We start from the raw sequence: 23,214 nt of genomic DNA on the forward strand, positions 1-23,214 counted from the left end.
TCGTTAGCGCGTGTCAAAACTCGACAAGGGTTAAATTGGTTGCGTCAAAATAGCTCGAGCTAACGAACGAAATGTACAAATATTAAGCATTTTATTCGTTACAGCGGGCTTGCGCCGGTCAATACGATAGATTCAATTTCCACAATTTAGAACAAAAGTTATAAAGTATTTTATTAAATGTTATACAACGCTTCAAAAGGATTAAGAATTTAATTAATATCTACACTTGTATCATAATGATAGAAAAAAATATATTTTTAATGTTAATAATGCATAAACCTTAATAGTTTTAATAAATTCTCCTGTACATTTGTTTTTAATTTTTTTCCTTTAAAAAGTGCAATTAAACTGATTGATATTTTATTAATATAGTGTATTTGTATCCATCAGGAATTTGAAAAATATATTTCAAGTTTGCAAAGTTTTAACGCGTGTGTGAATACTATGTTTGGTTCAACGTGCTACGTTAAGACTTTCTTAACGTTAGATTCGTTTGGCTACTGGCTCATAAAACTAGGGGTCATATCGCGCCATCTGCCCATCCATACCGGAATCACTCAAAGCAAAATTACACAATCTCGAAGGGGACCGTTTTCATAAAAGACTCCGGAATTCGGAGAATAAAATTCTTCTCTTTACGACCTCTCGAATCGATGGTCAGTGGAAAGGGCAAGTCTAATTTAACGCTAATATTATAAATGCGAACGTCTGTCTTCGGGTATTGAAAAGGAATCCCTCTTCAGCCTTTAATAAAAGACCACTCTAATTAAATATATTATACTAGGTGGGAAATGAAACACGAATAAAAATATACAATTTCGATATTTAGACTTAAATAGCAAAATGTAGTAATTATTGTTTCATTAGAGCTTACCAGTTACTTTTCTTCTTTATCAAAAGCTCTTAAAACTTAAGGTTCATTGTGGGCTCGCAAAATCCGCGTTAATGTCGGGTCACGCAATCGGACCAAGAATATTAAAGTGTAAAACAAAAGGAACCCGGAATAATATTATTTACGCACGCTTCTAAACATCGGAAATGGCGGGGATAAATTCAGTCCGTTCCGGGTTTTTTCGGTCAAACTTTTGACCCTTCCTTCCTGGCGCTAACTTCGCGCTTCGCCCCCGTCTCTCGCATTATAATTTTGTTCAGATTACACTCGGGACAGTGGACTTATCCGCAACTTCGTGCGTTCTTGTAAACAATGTAATTCTTTCCTATTCTATTATCATTCATGACCGAACATCGCTTACCCAATTTCAAGAAACGTTTCAACCGTTCATTTTCTTGATTAAATGTTTTCTATAAACACGAGGGTATCGGGCAGACAACTAAATTGCCCAATTGAGTGTAATTGTAGCTGAAATGTATTTTGCCTAAAACGAAATAGATTTGATTCTTTAAGCCGGTCGGTATATTTACAGTGAGATCTATTAATCATTTTATATTGAGAAACGTGAAGCAAATGAAAACAACCAGACTAATGAAATTGATACAAAAAGATCGTTTATCAGCGGCGTTTTCGAGGCAACGGAGTGATAAATTGTCTCGAAATTTTAAACTAAGACGCCGCACTAAGATATCACTATTACTAACAATGGCCGAAGCTACTGAAAAGCATTCTTAACTCGTGTGTTTGTTTCGTTACTCTCAAAGGATCCGCTCCCTCCCCTCTCCCCCCACTCCCCTGTGTAGTAACTCTCCGCTGGAGCCTGCTAAAGAGCCGGTATGTTCAGCTTTTAGACGCTAGGATTTTATCTAAGGTGTTGCGAAGCATGTAATTTGCTACCGTGTTCTTGCATTATGAAAGTAAACTGTGTCTTGTGAAACAGATTGTAAGACGCTCTTAACGGAAGCGTTGTATTGTTTTAGTTAATTAAAACTAATATAATATAAAGTTTGCAGTTTACTTGCCTTTGTTGTAGTATTTGGAGAACGGTAAACAAATCAGCAGCTGTCATCAGTTCTCTGTAACAAATAACAAAAGTTGAAGAAGAAGAAACTAACAAGGACGGACATAATAAACGCCAATTAGATTATGGGTTTGGCTTTTTTGTACTAGTATTGAAAATTAATTACACTGGAACACTATATCTTTAACAAAACAATATTCTAAAGTACACTGAAACTATGCTCACTCGTTAAATGTTCACGGAATGAAATTGTATTCGTTTTTAGTAAGATACAATACATATTCATCACTGGCAGGGCCGAGCTTGGGCTGGGGTAATGGAGTGAGTGCTGCACCTGGGACGACCCCATACGTGCCTCGTAATTTGCTGAACCACCGTGTTTGTTACCCAAACATGCTTTAGGCACCGTATTAAACGCTATGTTTTATTTACGAAAACGCTAATACCGTAAGTTCTCTCTTTTGAGATGTGAAATCATTATTGTCCATTGACATGAGTGGTAATGTGATGACGTAGCAAATCACGCACTCAGTTACTTTACTTTTTGCTACGCTCTACGCAGTCGACTACGCTGTAGCAATACAGATTTTATTAGGTATAGCTACGGCGTAGTATACAATAGTAGTTAATTATTTACTTTGATAGTCCTTTCTTTACCTTTTTAACTGGACACTTCTCGTCTTTTGTGCAATCAAATCGTAGAAGCAAAAAATGTATGTATTGGTGTGGCAAATTTATATATATAATGAAAATTTTTTCGAGCTGCAAATAGAAACTTAATATAAGCTAGTATGCATGTTTTTCGGTTAATATTGTTAGAAATGTACAGTAGAACTGCACAGTCCGTCGCCCGCACTGAGCTTTCCCGCGGGAGCTTATTGTTATCCTCAACACGCTCGTAGCAAGAGTATCAAGATTCTTGGAAATTATATTTCACAAGTATTGCGAAATCTGCATAGAAACCGTGAGAAAATTTAATTATTATGCAGTTCAAAAAGCACTTCTGTTACGTTTTATTAACTTAATATTAAATATAGAAGGGTGCTAGTATATGTCACTAAAAATACTGTCACGAAATTAGTAATTTTAAGCTATTTTCTCATCTATTATTTTTTTCTTTTCATACTAAGATTTGGCTTAGCATTAATAATAATAATAATAAAACGTTTATTTGCCAAGATAGTGGTACAATTAGATCTATTATGAGTCTATTTGCCTTAAAAAGCTTAAATCTCATCAACATGGAATACAGACGGGTAATTTTCATTAGAGCACATATGCGTACTTAAGGGTCTTGTATCTTTCCTATTCAATCACAAGAAACACAAAGTAGTTCAGTTGAACAGGTCACTAATCTCGTCACTCTACTGTAGTATTCACTTTGTGGAACTGTTTGAAGTTCCCATTCCTGGGCTGATGTGTGATTGAGAGTTAGGACAAAATTAGAACATTATCGACATAAGAAAATAGGCGACCGAGTGATCATCGGTCATTTCTGTAAGTGTAAGGTATGTAAATGCTACACTGAAGTGATATGGGATATCGAAGGCAACAGCAAAATTAAATCAATTTTTTTAGCATCAAATTAGGACGTGTAAGGTGAACATAAAATCATATTTTTAAGCAGAACAGTGTCCCATACTCCATCGAGTAAAACGGGGAGAGATCGTTGTATCTCGATCTTCACCACCATTTAGCAGAGCCGGCTTTGACCACCTTTGTTCGCCGCCAATAAGAATTGAGTTAGAGTGCCTCTAGCACCTTATTGGGAAAAGCTAAAGCAAACTGGCCTCGAAGTGATTTGCACTTCCATTGACGAGCGATAAATGCGAATTACAAATTTCAAACTTCGATAACAAGATCTTTCAAGACAATTATTCTATGAAATTATTGCCTTAAATGTTAATTTCGAGAAGCAATAATAAAAATGCGCTGCTAAGAAGCAGGTGTAAGTCGAGCGATGCAGAGGTACTTATAAGTTGTTGCTTCACGAGTTAAAATAAACACTAACGTAATGAACTCGTTTCGGAATTTTTAATTTTCTCTCGGAGGCTGCAGTTTAATAAGGAAAATAAAATTTCCGCTCTTTAACTTTTTGTTAACTGTTGCAATGATACTATTTACAAAAACTATGAAAATATAAAAGATCGCCATTAATGACGGTCGGACAATTTTTTGTGGATGCCACGCCATTAACCAACTGATAATAAAAAAACGTATAAACGTACATATTTAGGGCACATAATACTTTCATTTATAATGCCATGTGTTCGTCCCTAAGGGTAGCCAATGACCTGGTTTTATGGCTATACAGTACACACTAACAGATGACACGAATTTTGTATTTAGGCCAAAGGGCAACATCAAATATTATGGAGTTAACCACTTGTGTGCACTTTACGTTACGTGACGTGAATATCTTCAACACTGATGAACGTTCTTCCCACTCCAATCAATAGGTAGCTAAATCTTGCCAGTTTTCTTCTGTATTAAGCGAACATTTACACATTCAAATGAAATCAGAATGAAATTACTACAGAAGTTTTATGTTCGTGTCTATGATAATTTGCGACGAAATGTTGAATATTGTACAGAAAATATCAGCAAACTAAAGGTATGAAAGTGAATGTATCCACGACAGGCAGTTTCGGCAACTTGTCACCTCCGTTAATACTCTTCCATACTCGGCGAATAGTTTAATACATTTGGAGCATATCATCTGCAGATGAGACAACTGAATATAACCTCAAACTCAATACTCGCTATAATGGTGTGTATCTGTCAAAACGGTTTGCGGCGGGCGGCGTCGGGCGGGCGGCGAATGCAGAGCAGTGACAGGTCGCGGCTCTGTCGCCGACACGAGAGCGGGGTAATGCATAAAATTTCACACGGCGGCCGCAATTTAAACTGATATCATATTTGAGTTTAGGCGAGACGTGCTCGTGATAGCTCGATATAGCGGGCGCCGTCGAATATGCATAACTCCCAATTTCGAGTCACGTTTCTGCATAATTTTTTGAAGATGTTACGATGCTTGTTTGAGAAACACTTCTCGCTGACGAATTTATTGATATCCTTACTTACATTGCTCATTGTACTTTTTAATAAAGTATTTTTTCACACATTTACAGTTGAAATTGTCTTCTTTCACTTTACTACAAATGCTTTGAACAACTGTGATTTCATAAGCACTGCAAATAATATCGAACCATTAAAAATGTTTTCGAAATACATTTAACAAATGGCCTCTGTGTACGGAGGACTTAACAAAAATAATATCGAACAATATTTGTTTAAATGAAATTCGAACAACTAACAAAACTTTAGGCTTTCACCGTTAAAATAACAAAGGTCAAAAGGCCAAACGTCAAAATACGGCGAAATGTTTGACGGATATATATGGGATTCTAATAAAAATTTACAGTTTATACGACAGTGAGACTACAATTATTCAGTCAGGAATAAAAAATACAGAAATATTTAATTTTGCAAACAACATTATTATCATAAGTATGAAAAATGTTAAATGTTACTTTGATGGGACTGCTCCGTAAATATTTCATGATGTTTTTCATTTCTAGCTATATCATATTGGACAAGACTGTAATAAGGTTACTTGAGGACGTAATTTAATAACAATGACGATTTACATGTCACTTTCGGGTATCAAACATATTTAAGGTTAAAGAAAAAACAAGAATAGCGAATACTTACGTAAACATAGAAGTTCAAAGTTTAGCAGTTTATACGAAACTAAATCACATTTAGTACTTATTTATAAGTATCAAGATTAGAATATTCATCGACAGTCTATTTGGAGCGTAGGCATCACTATCTGCGGAGTGCGCACTGATTTATAGTGACGTCCGCGGTGAGTTATCGATATCGACGCTTCGTTTGATTGCCTTATTGCCTTTTGTTAGCTCTCCGAATATTTTAGCTTATAATTTGCATTAATTTCACGAGCGGGGAGATTTGTTCCACTCAGTATTCGAATTGTTTTCAGAAATTTTGGCATTGGCCTTCGAGTTTATCGTAGACATAGTTGACTTTAATTATAATATTCAATTTTATTTCGAATAAGTTTAAACTTCAAAAGGTCTGAGTCTTTGATATTAAAATAAGTCCATAAATAATTAAAAGTAACAACTTAATATGAATTTATTTAGATTCACGATTTTACTCAACAATCACGCACACCACTATATCATGTACCTATTGCCTATTTCGACTGTATTATTAGCTATTCCATCTAATGCCTATTTATATTTAATATTAAACGGCGAAGACACAGCATTATTGAGTTTTAATATTCCAGATTGCATAATACGTCATGGCCATTCTTAACAGCGAAATGCATTTTTAGATGCAGCGTGATGTGCATTATTTATTGTGCATAAATATCGTAGACGGGAGAAGTGCTCGGAACGTGGAGTAATTTCGCACTGAATGTGAGATATTATTGCCGGGACGCTGTGTTTAATGCCTTGATGCCGTCTTAATATACGTCACAGCTTTCATATAGTATCTTAATTAATATAAAAATTAATCACGACAATTCTATATATTTCCGTAGTACTAAGTTGCCTAATCAGAAACTCTTCTGCTAGGTCAAGTCGCAGACCTACTGGATGGCGTCTCGCACAGTCAGTAGTTTGGGCTATAGCTTAAGCACAAATGCCTTCTTTTAATAGTTATAGTTAATAGCTTTGCTCGTATAAGATAGCAATATTCAAGGGCGTCATTCGCCTTTGATTCCGATCAAAACGAGATGCATAATCCGTTACACAACGAGCGAGTGCTGGTGGCACGCCGCCAACCGTTATAAATGTTTGATTTCGAGCCACCGATTTGATTTCTCGCTACTTTATTATTAAAGTGAACACGATTTACAATGCCTTTAGAATTTGGCAGTGATTGCACTCCAATTTGATAACCCTAGCATTCAAAACACACATTTCCAACTTCTACGCTTCTATAGATAAAATTGTCCACATTCAAATCTTTTCATAAACTAACTTTTTACTTTCTCGAATAAGGTTTTATTAAAACCTAATTTCATTAGCATTTCATATCAAAATGGAGACGTTATTCAACTTCTATAGCGCGCGAAGATAATAAATCTTGTGATAATTGACCTTCTAGAATCTAGATTCACTCAGTTTTACATATTTATATCTATTTTAAGTACAAAATCAAATCAAATGGTATGGCGCTTATAAAGGGGACATTACCTACTCGACTACACTGGAGTGGAAAGAAAGGCAGAAGTGGCACGGTTAGACCAAGCAAGGTAAATACCTACGAGTGTTACTTGAGCCTCGGAATAACCTACTTTCAACACTTTTGCAAGAACTTTGAATAAAACACCGGGTAAGCAGTCTTTGTCAAAAGATATTTTTTGTACTTGTAACATTTCACGTACAAAATCCACACAAACGCGGTTCCGTGTGTAGTGGTCCATCTAGTGGATCAAACTGTGAAATATTTCTCGTGTTCGTAACATCACAATCTTAAGAATTTATTAATGCAATCATGTTTTAACAGTCACGATATCAAAGTTATGAGGCACATTAAAATTGTCTAATGAATGGAATATGTCGATAATAAAACTGACAATAGCGTGTGAAGACATCAGTGCCTTTCTAAATAATATAACAGAGTAAAATGAAGCTTATTTGCAGTTAATATTCCCCTATACGAATCATGTGTTTAGATAATGAAGTCGGATATTATAATAGAATCTACAAGTATTGTAAGTATTATAAGTTAGGAAATTGATGAATACATACAAGTATACAATTATGACTTGGCACCGACTTCCAAAATTTGGCTAATAGGATCTTCATGTCCGTTTTTATAGATAACTAGCTGACCCGGCTAACTTCGTTCCGCCTTAATAATAATATCGTTGTTACTTTAGTTAAACTTATTTTAGGATTTCATTAAGGTGATAACTTTTTTTGCAAATAGAGAAATGTTTTATTGCTTGCCATTGCAAAAGAAGAATGGCAGTTTTACACATTAGGCCTCTTCTCTCTATCGCCAATATTGCGATACTGCATGTTAAAGCACTTTCTGCTTTACAACATTTTTTGATGAGGTAACACATGTTTTCGATCAAGATCAAAGCCTGGTTATGCATCTCCTCATTTACCTCAAGTTCGGAATTTCTTGAAGTGACACGAATTCGACGTAAAATGATGCGTAGTTTTGTCAACAAATGTCACCACATGCCGTGTGCATTCGTAAAATTAATTAATTTATTTATTGTTATTCGATAACTTATCCGATATTTTATTACTTATTCTGCTATTCGGAGTGGAGAAAAATCCATCAAAAAAGACATAACTAACATCGGTCCAGCCGATCTCGAGTTATAAGTGTTGTAACAAACACGACTTTCTTTTATATATATAGATAAGCTAATAAACAAGTAATACATTTAATTTTCTTAATAATACAATTAAGAATTGTTATCTGATACTTTTTAGTGGATCTTAGAGTCAGTTATGTTTATAAGTACAGTTATTTTTACAAGCTATTGAAGGTCACATCGTTTTGAGCGATTAAAAGATTTCATTAAGAGATTTACTGCGATGCAACACAAACATTTATAACAGCAATTGAAGAATTTTCATATATGTAGACTGCATCAAGCGTTTATATGTCCTAGACTTCTGTGGCTGTTATGCTATTATTCTTTCCTAATTTCCGTCTGTGAAGTTATATTATACAACAGATCTAAATATAGCACAAAACTGCCTCGTAAGGGCTATAAATTAAGGTTGCGTTGTTTTCAAACAGCAGCGCCTCCGCTTCAAAACTTAAGCAAATTATAAGTTAGACGACATACGTCAGGAATTTGGAAGTTTAAAGATATGGTTAGCGAGACGCCAGTTTAACATAAACTATCTTAGATCTCGACTAACTCCTAGACTAAACTCGGGTTAACTCAGAATTAAATTAGTTTTAATTTTAAGCCTGATTCTTGGCGAGATTGAGAAAGTTGTAACCCTTGGTTTGGTCGATGTTGACTACGTGACGTGATGCTCAGAAAGAAACCTAGTTAACAACTCTTAATTAGAAGATACTTTAAGGTATTTATATTAAATTCTTTGCCAAAGTTCTTTTGACGAGCTTTGGTAAAGGGATGCTTCAACTTTGGCGAGACGTTTCGCACAATCTTATCCAACTAACATGAAAATTGCTATTTTAAGATTTACAAAATAGACCTTCATGCATTATATTTATAAAACTCTAATGTAACGATGTTATATCCGAATTCATGTGGATCATTCGTTAGAAATACAAACGCTTTTGAGAATCGATACAAAGCGTCAATCAGATAAACATTATCAGCTGATAGGCGGCCATAAAAGTAGTCTCCACGCTGTTGCGGCACTGGCGTGACGCCAGCACGGCGCGTGCCACGTGAGACATTACTGAACAGTATTTACGGAGACTGGCAACCCCATAATGAGCTGGAACTCTGCTAATGTCCTGAAAAACGGACCGAGCCTAGCCAACTTACCAAGACAGTTCTTTACATATTCCGGTACGAATACCGGTATCAAACGAATATAATGGTAATCTTAAATCTATATTAATTCCAGATTTTCACGATGCTCAAGAAATTGCGCATACCGATTCCTATTCAAAGCTACCGATATGTTGTAGTGATAGCAAAAATTGTGAATAAATGATCCCGAAAAGGTCATATCTAATAGCAAAATAGTCATAAATCAACAGCAAGTGACGAACGTTACAAAGAGTAGAGTTGTAAAAATCTAGTTAGATTTCAATCTCCGGCCCGTAGTCGAAAGATTTATTCTCTGCAGGGCATTGTTTCATATTTCTCATAGACGGACAGTTCGCGTATCGATAACGTGTCCACACAAGTTATATAATAAAAAAGTGAGAATAATGTACGACTATACATAAATGTTTATAAACGATATGCAAATCAAAAAATAATTTTATTTATAGAAGTTACATATAACTTTAATAAATAAACACAAAGACTTAAAAAACCGGTGATATTTGTTTAACAATAAACCAGTTGTCGCCTGTCTTTTCTCCGCAAGTTCAAATATTTCCTCCACAAACACGGATCGATACCGCGAAGCTGTATTCAAATGTAAGTGAGCCATTGGTTTCGGCGTGTCGTGCGCTAATGGAGCGATTGTGTTCCTCACAACAGGCTTCGGAAAACTACGCTTTCAGCTCATACTTTTGTAACTGTACGAGCTTCGCTTCGCCCACCTTTCAGTGCCATTACTATAAAAGTTGAATGTATAAAAAACTACGTTTAAGATAAGTACTTACACGTAGGGTGCTTTGTGATGTAAAACGTTTCATTGGGGTTAATAACATACAAAATGCACGGTTAAAATTAAAAATGAAGTCTTATTTTAATAAGAAAATATACAATTTTAACCCGATTGCATTACTGCGTCATAAAAACAAATTAGTTCGCCCGTTGACGTTGCCAAAAACGTACAAGTTGTTCTGTTACGTTGAGTTTATGCTGTAGCGTTATCATGGCTGCGACAACGTGCATACTTAAGTTTTTAATTGCTTTGCTTCAAAATCTGGTAAGTGAATTAGCAGAAATAGGCTACAAACAATATTTGTGCGGATAATAGTTTGTGCAATATACACAATAACTATAACTCGCTTCTTTGTCTCGTAACGCGCAACAAATAGAAAAGATAAATAATTTCTTAATAGATAAAAGTTAGTAAAGATCATTTGGTAAGAAAAATATAAATCTAAAGTGTCAATTTCAAAATTTATGACAACATTTTTTAGTTTCATCAGATTGAAAATAATATAATAGAACAATAAAAGATGAAACATAAAGACTTGTCACGAAACTGGAATATAAAGATAGTTGTGAATTCGGCAAAGGCAATCAAAACTCTGCCAAAATGTGTTGCGCTCGGGTTTACGTGCCGTCTCTATTTTTCTCATGCCAACACGAGGTTACAACAATGGCGATATAAAAAAAATATTATTTATTTAGATCTGACGTTAGTTGTTTAATCGTCAGGTAACAAATGTATTTATATATTTATTCACGCCCTGTGCCAAAACATTTATGAAATATTTTTTTATAATCATTTAGGAGTGCAAGTTGCGTTCTTCACACTATCAATACCATGACCAAAGAGGCCATTACATAAAACTAAGCTTTAAACTAACTAAAAGCAATCTATTTTCCTAAACGCCACCAATGCGATTGTGTTAGTGGCCCTACAGCACTGTCTGTTGCAGGCAGACATACGAAGGAATTCCGTCGGCTTTGTTTCCTAAATTGAAGCACTTATTCCGTTCGCTCAAGATTTGCTTTATTTTCAAGACGTTATTTATTCACTCGAATATTGCGAAACTTTTTATTCTATTCAAGTTAAAAGAACGAACAAATGGAGTTTGAAAATAGCATTTTATAACTGCACACATCGTTACCAAAAACGTTGCAAAAATGTTTATTTACAATAACCACCCAATTTTTTCATATTAATAAGAAAAGTATTCTTAACAGGAAGATAAACTGGCTAGTAAAAGAATATAGCATTGTACCAGCATTCAAATTGGAAGAAACATTCATATAAAGTGAAACTTTTTTCTAAGTAAAGCCTTTCCTTACTAGTAAAGTATTATTATAACTATCCCAGCCTCCAAGTGTTTAAAATCATAATTTAATAAATTCAGTCCATATGAAGTTATTAATAGGAGCTACCGGAGCTAACGCGAATCGATTCAGCCGACAAGTGGGTTTAATCAAACGGAGGAAATTACCTATAACTGGGCTCAAATGGGTCACACGCGAGCACCCACTAGCGCCGCCGCCCGTCCGCGTCACCCGCTACGCAAATAGGACTATTTGTGAAAGCCATTTCTTTATTATATCTTAATTGAGCGGTTAAATATGTTATTTTTCCTACCTTCCTTCGTCCTAAACTCAATATTTTGTCATCGTAAGGCATTACGATCGCACTCACACATAAGTATTGGTATAATTTACAAACAACACGTGCAAAATAATGTTGAAAAGAAATGTATTCAATAGTAAACAACATTTTAATAATAAGCAAATAGAACAAGCATAAATTTATTCCTGTTGACGCAATAGAGCCTTGAATGATCGGCAGAAGACTTCCGCCCACGAGGATGTCTCGTCGCCGCCTGTGGGCGATCGGGTTTTAAGTTTATTGTGTCCTTCAATGACCTTGTTTTGTTTTCCATTAAACAACTGCAAACTGATTTAAGAATTTACTGTTTATACGCAAACATTTTATAATTTGATATTTCGTACACAATTTAAATGTGATGTGTAACCTGATATTGTAACCTAATTATTTAGTTAGATCTTTTCTGAGGTAAAATATTAATGAAATAAAACCATTTCATTGAATTAAAAAGCGGCATCACAGTTCGAAGTTAAATTTAAAGGTATTCAAAAGAAAATGAACCTCGGCTGGCCTGAAATCTCAAATGTTTCATTCGGATAGTAATTTTTTTCGGCCTAACCCATACACTCAGCCTGCGGGGGTAATAACCGTATCTTAACCCCTCAAGGAGACTCGTTATATTTTTATCGCAAGCGCCGGCATCATAACACCAGGCCTATACCTTTATTAAGGCTTTCGTGAAATATCGCCTTTTTCAGATGAAATATTTTATGGATTTTTAAGGAGTCGTATCGTTGCTTATATTTGCATGAAAGCCTCGAGCTTATCGAAAAATTAACGCGTTTGTAAAACTAAGCATTACATAAAAAACATTACTAAAATCTCAAAGAGCTTTATCGTTGTGATACAATTTCAAGATTAGGTGAATTCCCAGCTTAGCGAGTGCACTTAAGCATTAATAGCAAAGGCAATTTCATTAGAGATAAGCAAGGAATAATTAAAATCGATATCTCTAGGCAAGGATTTATAGACGTACTCATTCGATACATCGAATTAATGGCCCATAGAATTCGAGTTATCTCATTACTGGTGAATAATTCGAGATAACATCGAGTGCGGTTATCGATTCAATAATCGATAATGTGTTATTAACCTCAGACCTGTTGTGTGTAGTTAATAATGGCTTAATTTGCCCTAATATTCCGGCAAATACTACACCGCCACTAAGAATGGAGGGAGGGTAACTGGACATTGGTAGGAGAGAATGTGCCCAATGTGTCGATAAGGTATGCAACGAAGTCACCGCAGACACGCAATTTCTGCTACGTGGGGTACTCAAACTTTTTTGTTTAAATTAATGCAGCCGCTAAGTTCTTAGCAAAATACTACGAAGAAACTCATTCTAATATAGCAAGGCCATATATTAAACAGTTAAAGATCTAAAGCATAAAGCAATGTTCCATGTAAGGCGCCGCTTCAATTAATAGTAATTGCTGAGAAATGATCAGTAATTACTGTTCGATATCAGTATTTACTGACTTTTTGTTCCAGCTCTTAAGGCTCGCAGATTATGTGCAATTGATATGGTTTTTGTGTGCAAGACTTTGGCACACGCATCGGGAGATTACAGTCCAGTTTAGGGATAAATGAATCGAGGTACCGATAAATATAGTTAATAGCTTCGAACTAATTACCAGATTACGGTTCAACTGGGTCCAATTAATTAAAACAAAATTGGTTATTACACGTAATAATGATCAATGTATAATTTCGTTATTGGACTATGGAAATAATATTATAGCTACGAATTAACAACAGTAACAGATAACTATCTGTAGAAATCTATAATTATACTTTAAATTTTTTTTACACCAGGATTTTTGAAATGTACGTTTGTACCGGACAGGTGGAAAAACAACCATGAACAATTCGAGTTGTTTCTTGGTAGTTCAGAAATAGCGACGAAGTGAAATTCAGTAAAGTTTTGCGTTATTCAACATCACGAGTAGTCTTCATATTTCGTATATCTAAATGCTAAAACAAAAGTGTTGCGGCGATCGTCATTGACTTTCAAATGCGATTCATGTAATATTAAGGCCGCCCGTACACTGCGGATATTCAAATGCGCCTGCGCAGTGCTCGTGATAGGTCACTTTGCACCCGCCCTTTATGTTAAATGCTAGCTATGTAAGTGATACTGCACGTATCATATAATTAGCTAGATATTTTGGAGGTGTGTACATTGGAAGATTTGCTTATTAGCAAACTATTATTATATTACATTATTTTATTTTTATTATATTATATTATTTACTATTGTAAGCCCTTATTATTAAGGATTTATCCTATTATATTTCCCATGTACCATCATTGACTTCATTTATTTACATTTAAAATCATAAATATACTATGATATATCTTTCTTTAAATTCTGAATATACCCCAAAGGAAATTGGTATAACATTAGCAAAACAGGTAGGAAGGTAAGTTGAGTACCTCGTAACTGGACACGCAGGTGCAGACAATCTGGTCTCGCAGTCTTGCGGCACAATGGGACTGAATTAAAAGGAAATAATTTTCTCACAGCTATTGAAATTTAAGTATAAACTCCTTTAGACCGTAAGTTTTATTTATTTTATCAAGTTATGAAAAGCTCTTTTTAATAAATATTTAGACAAAATAATACCAAGGTAGGAAGTTACAAACTGAAATTTATTCTTACTAGAAGGTACAGTGCGTTTTTATTAAACACAAATTCTACAATGAAATACACAAAAACACAAGATGTAACGTTATCAGCGAAAACTATAATGGCTAGAATTTCCCCTGCGAGTGCGGAGCCGATATCGGAGCTACGAATAGTTGGAGCTTACGAAATATGCACAGCACATATAAATAAAACTTGCTTAAAGCTTTTGGCATATCACGAACGGTTGAAGTTGGGAACAAACAACGCGTTTTAGCCACGCGAACCAACAACAAACTTCGAAACGATACCTCAATACTATTTGCAATTGTTTCTTAACATAAAATCTTCAAATTTTTACAACTATGTTTCGTAAGATTCACAAAACCATAAAAAACAAGGCAGAAGTTTGTAAAAACAGACATTAAAAGCTCTGCAACGTTTAAGTTAATACCTTCGACGTGATATGAACACGCAACCTTCTGAAATCTGTCTTTTTCTATTAAAATAAGCATCACGTGTTGCGCATAATTCTTACCCTTAAATCAAATTTTAATTTTACATGCGCATATTTACTGGGCGCGTGCGCAGAATTAATGTGAGTTGGCGAAACACCTTGTCAATAATACTACGGTCATTGTGTCACAATGGCAGGTGCGGGTCAGGTTCAATGCTCATATTATGTAACGGATGTAAATAGTAGAACAAATAATCTATAAAAAGCACCGTGAGAATACACGAGACATTTTACAATTGTCCATATTACGACGTACACTTTGTTACACGTTATGTTATATTTTTGTCCGATCTAGTGACGAATAGTTTAAATAAAATGGAAAGTTCTAAAATTGGGTTATTAGTAGTTGAAAGAAAGCAAAAGGGTGAAGTGAAAAGGAGATGGCCTGATGAAGCCGCGTTTCGCGAGTGGTCCTTCGGCTATTCAGGCTTCCAGTTAAACTAATTAATGCACATAACTGAAATCATCAGGTTATTTTATTAAGTCAGAGCAAGTAGGTCGAGAGCCTCAGCGGCTTCGTACAAAGCCTCCGCCAATTTACTCTTTTAATTATTTAATACTGTATACGTGACCCAAATTCATTTATTTCGCAATAATCCTACTCACCTAGTCCTGTAAAATATCTCTGATATTTCAAACGAGGTGCTTACCTACTAATTAACATGTAGTAATATAAAATAATTTCTCTTTGAGACCTAATTATTAAACGACTAAAATCTAATCAAATATGAATTTCTAAACATATATTTATATTAATAAGCTTTAGTAAACTTGTAAATCCAACTCACAATCAGCGTAATAATGCGTTTAGTTAGTGAACGGCGCGATAACCTTGGCGCGTGAGCCAGGCTAATGTTATTAGCGAGTTATCAAATGAATGCGAAGATACTGCTGCGACCCAATTTCTCAATAAACTCAATTAAAACCGAAGCAACGGATGCGAAATGCTCTAATCGTAAACCGATTGCGATTACGAAACGATTTAATTAGAATTTTATAAAATACACGGTGAATAACAGATGAGTGCTTTCAGAACTCTACTTTTTCATACTTGTGAATTTATTTTTAAGTGTATCATTCTTTTATATTATAAAAAAATAATTTAGATAAACATGGTACATTTTTTATAATATAGCATTGTTTTGGGCCTTTGTGTAAAATCTGGTATTTTAATAAGTTAATGTACCTATAGATTAAACGAAGATATTTAAGTCCTTTATGCACACATTTTCGGATTCACATAAGGAATTAAATTACTATTCCGAATATTGTTCTAATTTTTGAAAGTATATAGTAATCCTTTTGATTTCTGTTTGTATTCTACAAGTAGGTTAGATGAATGCAAGAATATCAATGTGAGAACAAACAGTGGGGCATTATGCCGAGTGTTCTTAGAAAGGATTTCCATTCGAGGCCTTTTTACCTAAATGCCTTTATAAATATTAAACGGTAGGTCTTAACTCAGTGAAGCAGGGTATTTATATTTATATTGTTCATATAATAATTATAAATGGAATGTCGAAAATGCAGCAACAAAAATTTTATATAACTTTTGTAAGAAACGGACCTGAAGTTATGTTAATGTTAGTCTCAGACCTAATATATTAAACAACTATAAAGACGATACTGTCAATTAAAAGATTTGCATTCATAAACTAATAATGTTTAAATGTATAATTATATAATTTCTTATATATGTATGTATGATGAATATGTGATGATATGTATGTGATAATAACTATAATAAAAAAAGGGAAAACTCACCTTACATAATTGGGAGTCCCCTAAAAGATCCAGATTATTAAATACCTGAAAATAAATTAAAAAATTTTTGTAAGTGCACACTCGTAATAAAATAAAAAAAATAGAGCGCGAATGAATGAAATGAATTTCTGGATGGAAAAAATGCGTCGTCGTGGTTTTAACTTCATTTATAACAAATAACATACATAAGAACTTTATTTAGAAATAATTAATAGAATGTTCAATAAATGTTTTGTGCAAGTCTACAATATATAGTATAGTACCTAAATCAGCAATAAATAAGAAATTGTAACGTTTATACAGTTAGCAATAAATTTATTATGAAGCTGTGTTTGAAACTAGCTCAGTAAACATAAAATAAAAGCAACTTTCAGTTGAACGTTCGTATTTAACCTGCCGTTTTTCTGTAAACAGTTAAAAAGGTTTAATTTCGCTACTTTCGCGAAAACTTTGCGTTTCAGACTTAAATGGCTACCGAGAGGAAAATATTTGATTCCACATCAAATAGAGGACTTGTTTAAATTAGGTCAGATGCTTTCAACTCGCGATGCCACGATTCACCCCCGAGTATTGTGTTTTGTGTGTGAAAGATGTTATCTTACCGTTTCATGTTTAATTCTAAACATTTCGAGTTAAATTCAATTGAGGAAGAATAAAACATACTGCTGATTCTCATTATAATAACACATTCGTGACAAATTATTTTAAATAAGCACGATTAAAATCACTAAATCTTACAAGCTAGTGTTTTACAAGGCCTCAAGATAAATAATTTGTCAGGCTTTGTTGAAAATACGAGGGTCTCAAAACCTAGGTTTAAGCCTTAATATTTAACACCTGAAAAGGTTTGTAGGCCTCGCAGGAATACAACAATGTATCCTACGGATTAAGTATTTTGTTTCACTATAAATATTACTTTTCTTTGTTTGAAATACAATGACAGTTAAAGCTCGGACGTTTTTCAGATATTTTCTTACCACGGGGTGTAAAGAGGTTTTACTAATATAATTAAATATTGTGAATTGTTAATGTGAATCTTATTGTTTAATTAAGTTAATTGTGTGGGAAGCTCTACAAACTTATATAAACTTACAATTGCGAAGTTACACTTTATAATTTAAAAAATAAAAGTCAAAGCCATTGTGTCTGGGGTCAGTCGGGTCAGTATCCACGAGGTGAAGGGCCAGTGGGGTTAAACTGTCGGTGAGGGTCCGTAGTTTCTACACGTGAGTTAACATTTCATTTTTTACACACATTGAATGGAAAGAGCGTTACCCAGTTATTATTAATCAACAAAATCTGATGTGATGAGAGACGCTTAACACTTAGCATCAGATGAGCCTCTTGCCTATTTAATATATAAGAATGTGTTATTCTTATCATCCTTATATATGCAAGAATTTGAGAAATAATGTTTCAGTCAGGCGAGTTCTTGTATCAAAACTAAACGCTATTAATGAAGCGAATATACATTTTTAAGAACCACTAGCTCTACCGTCAATTAACTACATCTAACAATTGTTATCAGAAAGTGTAATTCGACAAATAAGAATCCTAGAACGCTCAGAAAACTGTATAATTTCCGCTGTAGTGTATTGTTTAGTCCACACAATATGATTCCGTCGGCCTCCTCGCACCTGGCCGATTCACGGCAACTTGTTTATCCGCTTTTTTGTTTAAATTAAATGCCATTCATGCGCACAGACACGCCATTACCTGACATTACGACGATTCTTTACTTAAATGTTCCTATTATTATATTGAATGAAATCCTAATGATTTCTGAAGTAGTGCGGACTGTAAAACGAAATTTAAATTTAAAGAAATTTAAAATTATCCGTCCTTCATAAAATAAAACGATATTTTACCAAACGGAATAAAAAATAAGACGTTTCAAACGTAATCGTCTTTATACAAACGAAAAACTCGAAGTCGAAACACATGTTCCAATAACAATATCGTCAATATATCTTCGCATTTGAAAGGAACGCTATATCAAAAGTGCCATTTCAAAAATTTCAATACACACAAAAGATTACATTTACATAGAACAAGCGAGTACACGTCAAATAAAATCGTTTTGTGTGAAGATTGCGTCTATATCGAGTTTAAAAACGCCCAAACGACTTGGCAACGTCACGCGGCCACGATTGAACGCTGCTCGGCTTTATCTTACGAATTGTATTTAATATTGAACCGTGTTTACCTTTGCTTTACTTTTATTAATATTTAAAACATAACTGCAGCAGTGAATTCCGTCATTGGATACAGTAGTCTCAATCAGTTTTAATGAGTTAGTAGACGCAGAATCGTAATATTTTCAGTAACGAGGGATAGTTTGTCAGGACGCATGATAATTCATAAAAAGGGTCAGGTTGAGGGTCAGTGGTAATAATTATCGCCTAATGGCGCCCTCTAAGCGGATTACTTTGCTCTGTGGCGGCGAGCGATTGTGCCAAAGTGCCGCTTACAGAAGATCGGGTTTAGGGCAGCTTTAAGTACGTCTCACAGCACCGTCTATGTGGGTAGAGATAATATGATTCAAATTAAAATAACTTGATCTATGGGAAACTGTTTTTACACTTATAGGTATTATTTATCAAAATGCCATTTGCTTATGATAGTTAATTGTAAAAGTTATTTAATCATTTGCTTGAAAATTCAAAAAATTCAAAATTCAAAAATCATTTATTCACGTAGGTAACACAATGTACACTTGTGATTCATCATTAAAGAAATAAATATTAATGCTTCTAATTTTACATTTACTGCCAGTTCTCAAATCAAGGGCGTAGAACGGAAGAGAAGAACTGGCAATAAACTCTCCGCCACTCTTTTTAATCGCCATGTTTTTTTTTTTTACACAACGTTTGTAAGGAGCTGCAACCATTACACCATGTTCCACATGACATTTTAAGTAATTAATAATAATAACATAAATAAAAACAAAGACTTGTCCCCTATCAGCAGGAGGCATGGTGAAATAGGAGCACGCACTTACATTCTCGTGGGAACAACACGCAAACACATAGTCGAAATAATTAACATCACCGCATACACGAATTCAATTACGACCAGTCACCACAAGTAGCACCCGTTCACGAGTATGACGCATGGCCAGCCATCGGCCCCCTCGCCATAGAGAGACAACCCGACGCATGGACGCCGCCACAAGCAATGACATTTAAGCGAGCATGACGATTATTGAAATCTGGACTTGGCTACATAAGAATGAAAAATGATTATAATAACACTCAAAAATAATGATTTCATTTTCAAATAAACAAATCTGTTACACCTAATCGCATTTGAAAAGTAAACAAAAACGTCCCGATGATAGATAATATTATGAACATAATCGAATAATCTGTGTTGAAAGGATGAAACATGACGGTATCAGGTGGAGGGTGTTTTGCGCAAATTAATCAAATTTGACAGTCACCTTATGCAATTTAGGGATTTTATATGAAAAATGTCACTTTGTGATTCGTGAAAATCGTGGTTCATTTAGATTATTATATGTTCTTATGCGTTTTGTTTCCAATTCAAACCTATAACTTGTTTATTCGATGAATAAATAATAATAATAATCTCCTTGAAAATAGCTATTTTTTCTCCAGTCAGTGAAAAAAGGACGTGTAGAAAGTACAAGTCTATAAAATAATAAACAAACGCCAAGTGGTAGAGTCTTTTCATACAGTCACTTGACTGATACTTGACACAACAATGGTTGAATGTTTTTCGAGTGACCTATAAAGAGAAATTGGGTTAACTGTGTATTCGCGACTTACCTCAGTTATGGGCCATTAAATGACAAGTTATGGAAGGAAATTAAGATAGGTCCAACTGTATGCAGCCTTTTAAAACAATTGCTAAATATTCTTCAAAAGCATATAAAGTAAGCGGATTATATCATTGGAAAGATATACACATGACATTGTATAACATTCTTTTCGATTGCCATAACATAAGACAATCCAATCTGACAAGCTTTAAAGCCCGTGAAAAGTGTCTAGGAGCTTTTTTCCAAACACAGTTGATGAATTGGTCCTTAAAGTGAAGGGACGCTTAATGGAGCCCCCTGAGATAAATCCCCGAAGTTGGTTCCGACAACTAGAGAACTTCAAGTCTATAGTTAAGGCGAAAATACTCGCAACTCGGACGTTCAGAAGCGATTTGTAATTGCGTAACTCTTGCGAGCTCCGACGGGGACACCGCCTTCAACTTATTACTCACCTTTTATTATTTTTATTCACTCGATGGATAGGACTGAGAGAAAATATTTGAAAGTCGCTAAAGTTTCATAAGTTGTTTTAAGTAAGTACATTATATTTTAAGTTTTAAGACATTGGAATCATTTAATGTTCTGTTATAATAAATCAATTATAAACATATACAATCGTACAAAAGTTACACAAGATTTTAACAATACCTAGAACGTTATATATTCCGCTATCGTTTCCCTTTAGTTCTCGGGAGGAACATACATTATAATTAGCGGCGCGCGACGCCATGTTTTTGCAAGAGCGTTAATTAGGCGGTTTCTACCAAACTTACACAGTCAGCACTTTAAATTTCCCAATGGGTATTATTTTCCCATAAATCAACCCTTCCCTGGGTCGCGGAGGCCTATCGCTAAGATTCCGCGCGCCAATCCCCAGTGATTAATTGATTAACCTGGCTCCGTTTTGCAATTTTCATGATTTATTACATTGCCTCGCGTAAAGAGTCACATGCGGTTAAAGTCTTTAAACGATTAGAATAAACGCTATTTTAGCGTGTGTGCAGCTTTTAATTAACGAAACCAAATGGGGAAAGTGACGAAGCAAAAATAAATGGAGTGTGTTTTATAAAGTAACAGACATGGCAGTCGTGAGTCGTGATCATGGGGGTACTAAAGTAAATGGAGAACATGATCAAGAGCCCAGGACTGCTAGACCTTCGTCATTTTATAAAAGCTGAAAGTTCTTCTGTGCGTGTCCCCTATACAGGTAAGAACGACCAGAGACTATCTGCCAAAGTAACCACTACCCAAACTCTATAGTCTCTGGTCGTTCTTACCTGTATAGGGGACACGCACAGAAGAACTTTCAGCTTTTATAAAATGACGAAGGTCTGGCCTAAGCAAAGAGCCCTGGGCTCTTAGGATATACGTAAGAAGTAGAAGGAGCCACTTGAGATACTCATCTGAAAATTGTACGGTCAAGAAGCAAAGGCTTCATAAATCATATGAAATCAAATCGAAGATTCGTACAAGGAAAATGGTATCGTTACATCAAACGTCAGGGAACATCTTATGTCAATAACATCGTTTACAAAGACCGACAAAATCTACTGAATCAATTTCAAAAACCTTTAATTGGCCTTTTTGTGACAGAACCTTTTTGATGTTCCCTCGACTTAAGAAAATAGATAAAAAGGTACGACAAAAGAATTTAATTGATTCTCAAGAACGTCTTTAGGGGTGAATCTTTTCGCTGCCTGGATTGTTTCTTGTAAGTCATTTCTTTTACATTCAATGCATTTTATTATTTGAATACGGTATTTTTTGTAACACTTCTATTCATTACGTATTTAAATCTATTTCATACGCGCACACATTCACTATGATTTATCCATGCGGGTGCCCCTATGTGTAGACAAAGTGTTATAAAACTTTACCCCATTCAATACATTTTCTACAATCAATCGCACAAACTTACAAAGGAAGTTGTAAACACAAAGTCCGAGTAACTACAACTTACAAACGCGTGTGTAACCATCCGATGAATACATAAGGGAAATATTTCGTAATAAGTTCATTGAAAAGAAGTAAGGGTTCGATGCGAGGGTCCGAGCTCGAAACGGACGCTGTTAGAACGCGATGAATGATATAAACGAGTTTCTAATTCCACTCACTTCCTTTGCTTAGAACAGGATTTCAATTCCCTCTATAATTAAATAACATCACACGGCTCGATGACACGTTAACTTTATTATTGGTACACTTTTAATCTGTCCTATCGCGTTTATTAGAACTTGAATCTTTAAGCCGTTGATTTAGATTTTTATACGTCTCATGGTGCATGTTATTCGAGTTAAGAAAATCATTTTTAATTATTACAAGAAGAGACTAATTGTTTAATAAAAATAAAAATATTTTTAAAGTGCAATTTCCTTAAACTTAATTTAAAGAGGAAGGAACCCAAAGTAATATTTAAACATAGCTATTAATTTGCTGAAAACGTCCTAAGGTCACTAATTACACGTTTTAATTTATAAAAAGTCAACGTTCTGTGGTAATTGCTGGGAAGAGGGCGGAGACGTCTCACAAGAAGGCGCGTACAAGAGGACACGTTTTAAGCTTCCGTAATCAAATTTGAGTCGACTCTTTAAGGTCGAAACCAACTTTGAGCCTCCCTAATAAATTATATTGCC

At 34.7% G+C, this 23,214-nt stretch overlaps 1 protein-coding gene across 5 annotated transcripts in view; it reads right to left on the bottom strand.

The window, feature by feature from the left end:
• LOC125055743 (leucine-rich repeat-containing protein let-4-like) overlaps nucleotides 1-23,214 on the bottom strand; it is a 179,384-nt gene that overhangs the window by 52,570 nt on the left and 103,600 nt on the right. For 3 of the 5 annotated variants that reach the window (XM_047658282.1, XM_047658280.1, XM_047658281.1), the window contains 2 exons: nucleotides 16,798-16,842; nucleotides 1,915-1,968 (listed from right to left, as the gene is read on the bottom strand). The gene's annotated coding sequence lies outside the window, so the exon portion shown is untranslated. The remainder of the gene's footprint in view (nucleotides 1-1,914; nucleotides 1,969-16,797; nucleotides 16,843-23,214) is intronic. The other 2 variants (XM_047658283.1, XM_047658284.1) reach the window with 1 other exon arrangement.

The sequence above is a fragment of the Pieris napi genome, chromosome 14, assembly GCF_905475465.1.
Source record: "Pieris napi chromosome 14, ilPieNapi1.2, whole genome shotgun sequence".
NCBI classification, from domain to species: Eukaryota; Metazoa; Arthropoda; class Insecta; order Lepidoptera; family Pieridae; genus Pieris; species Pieris napi.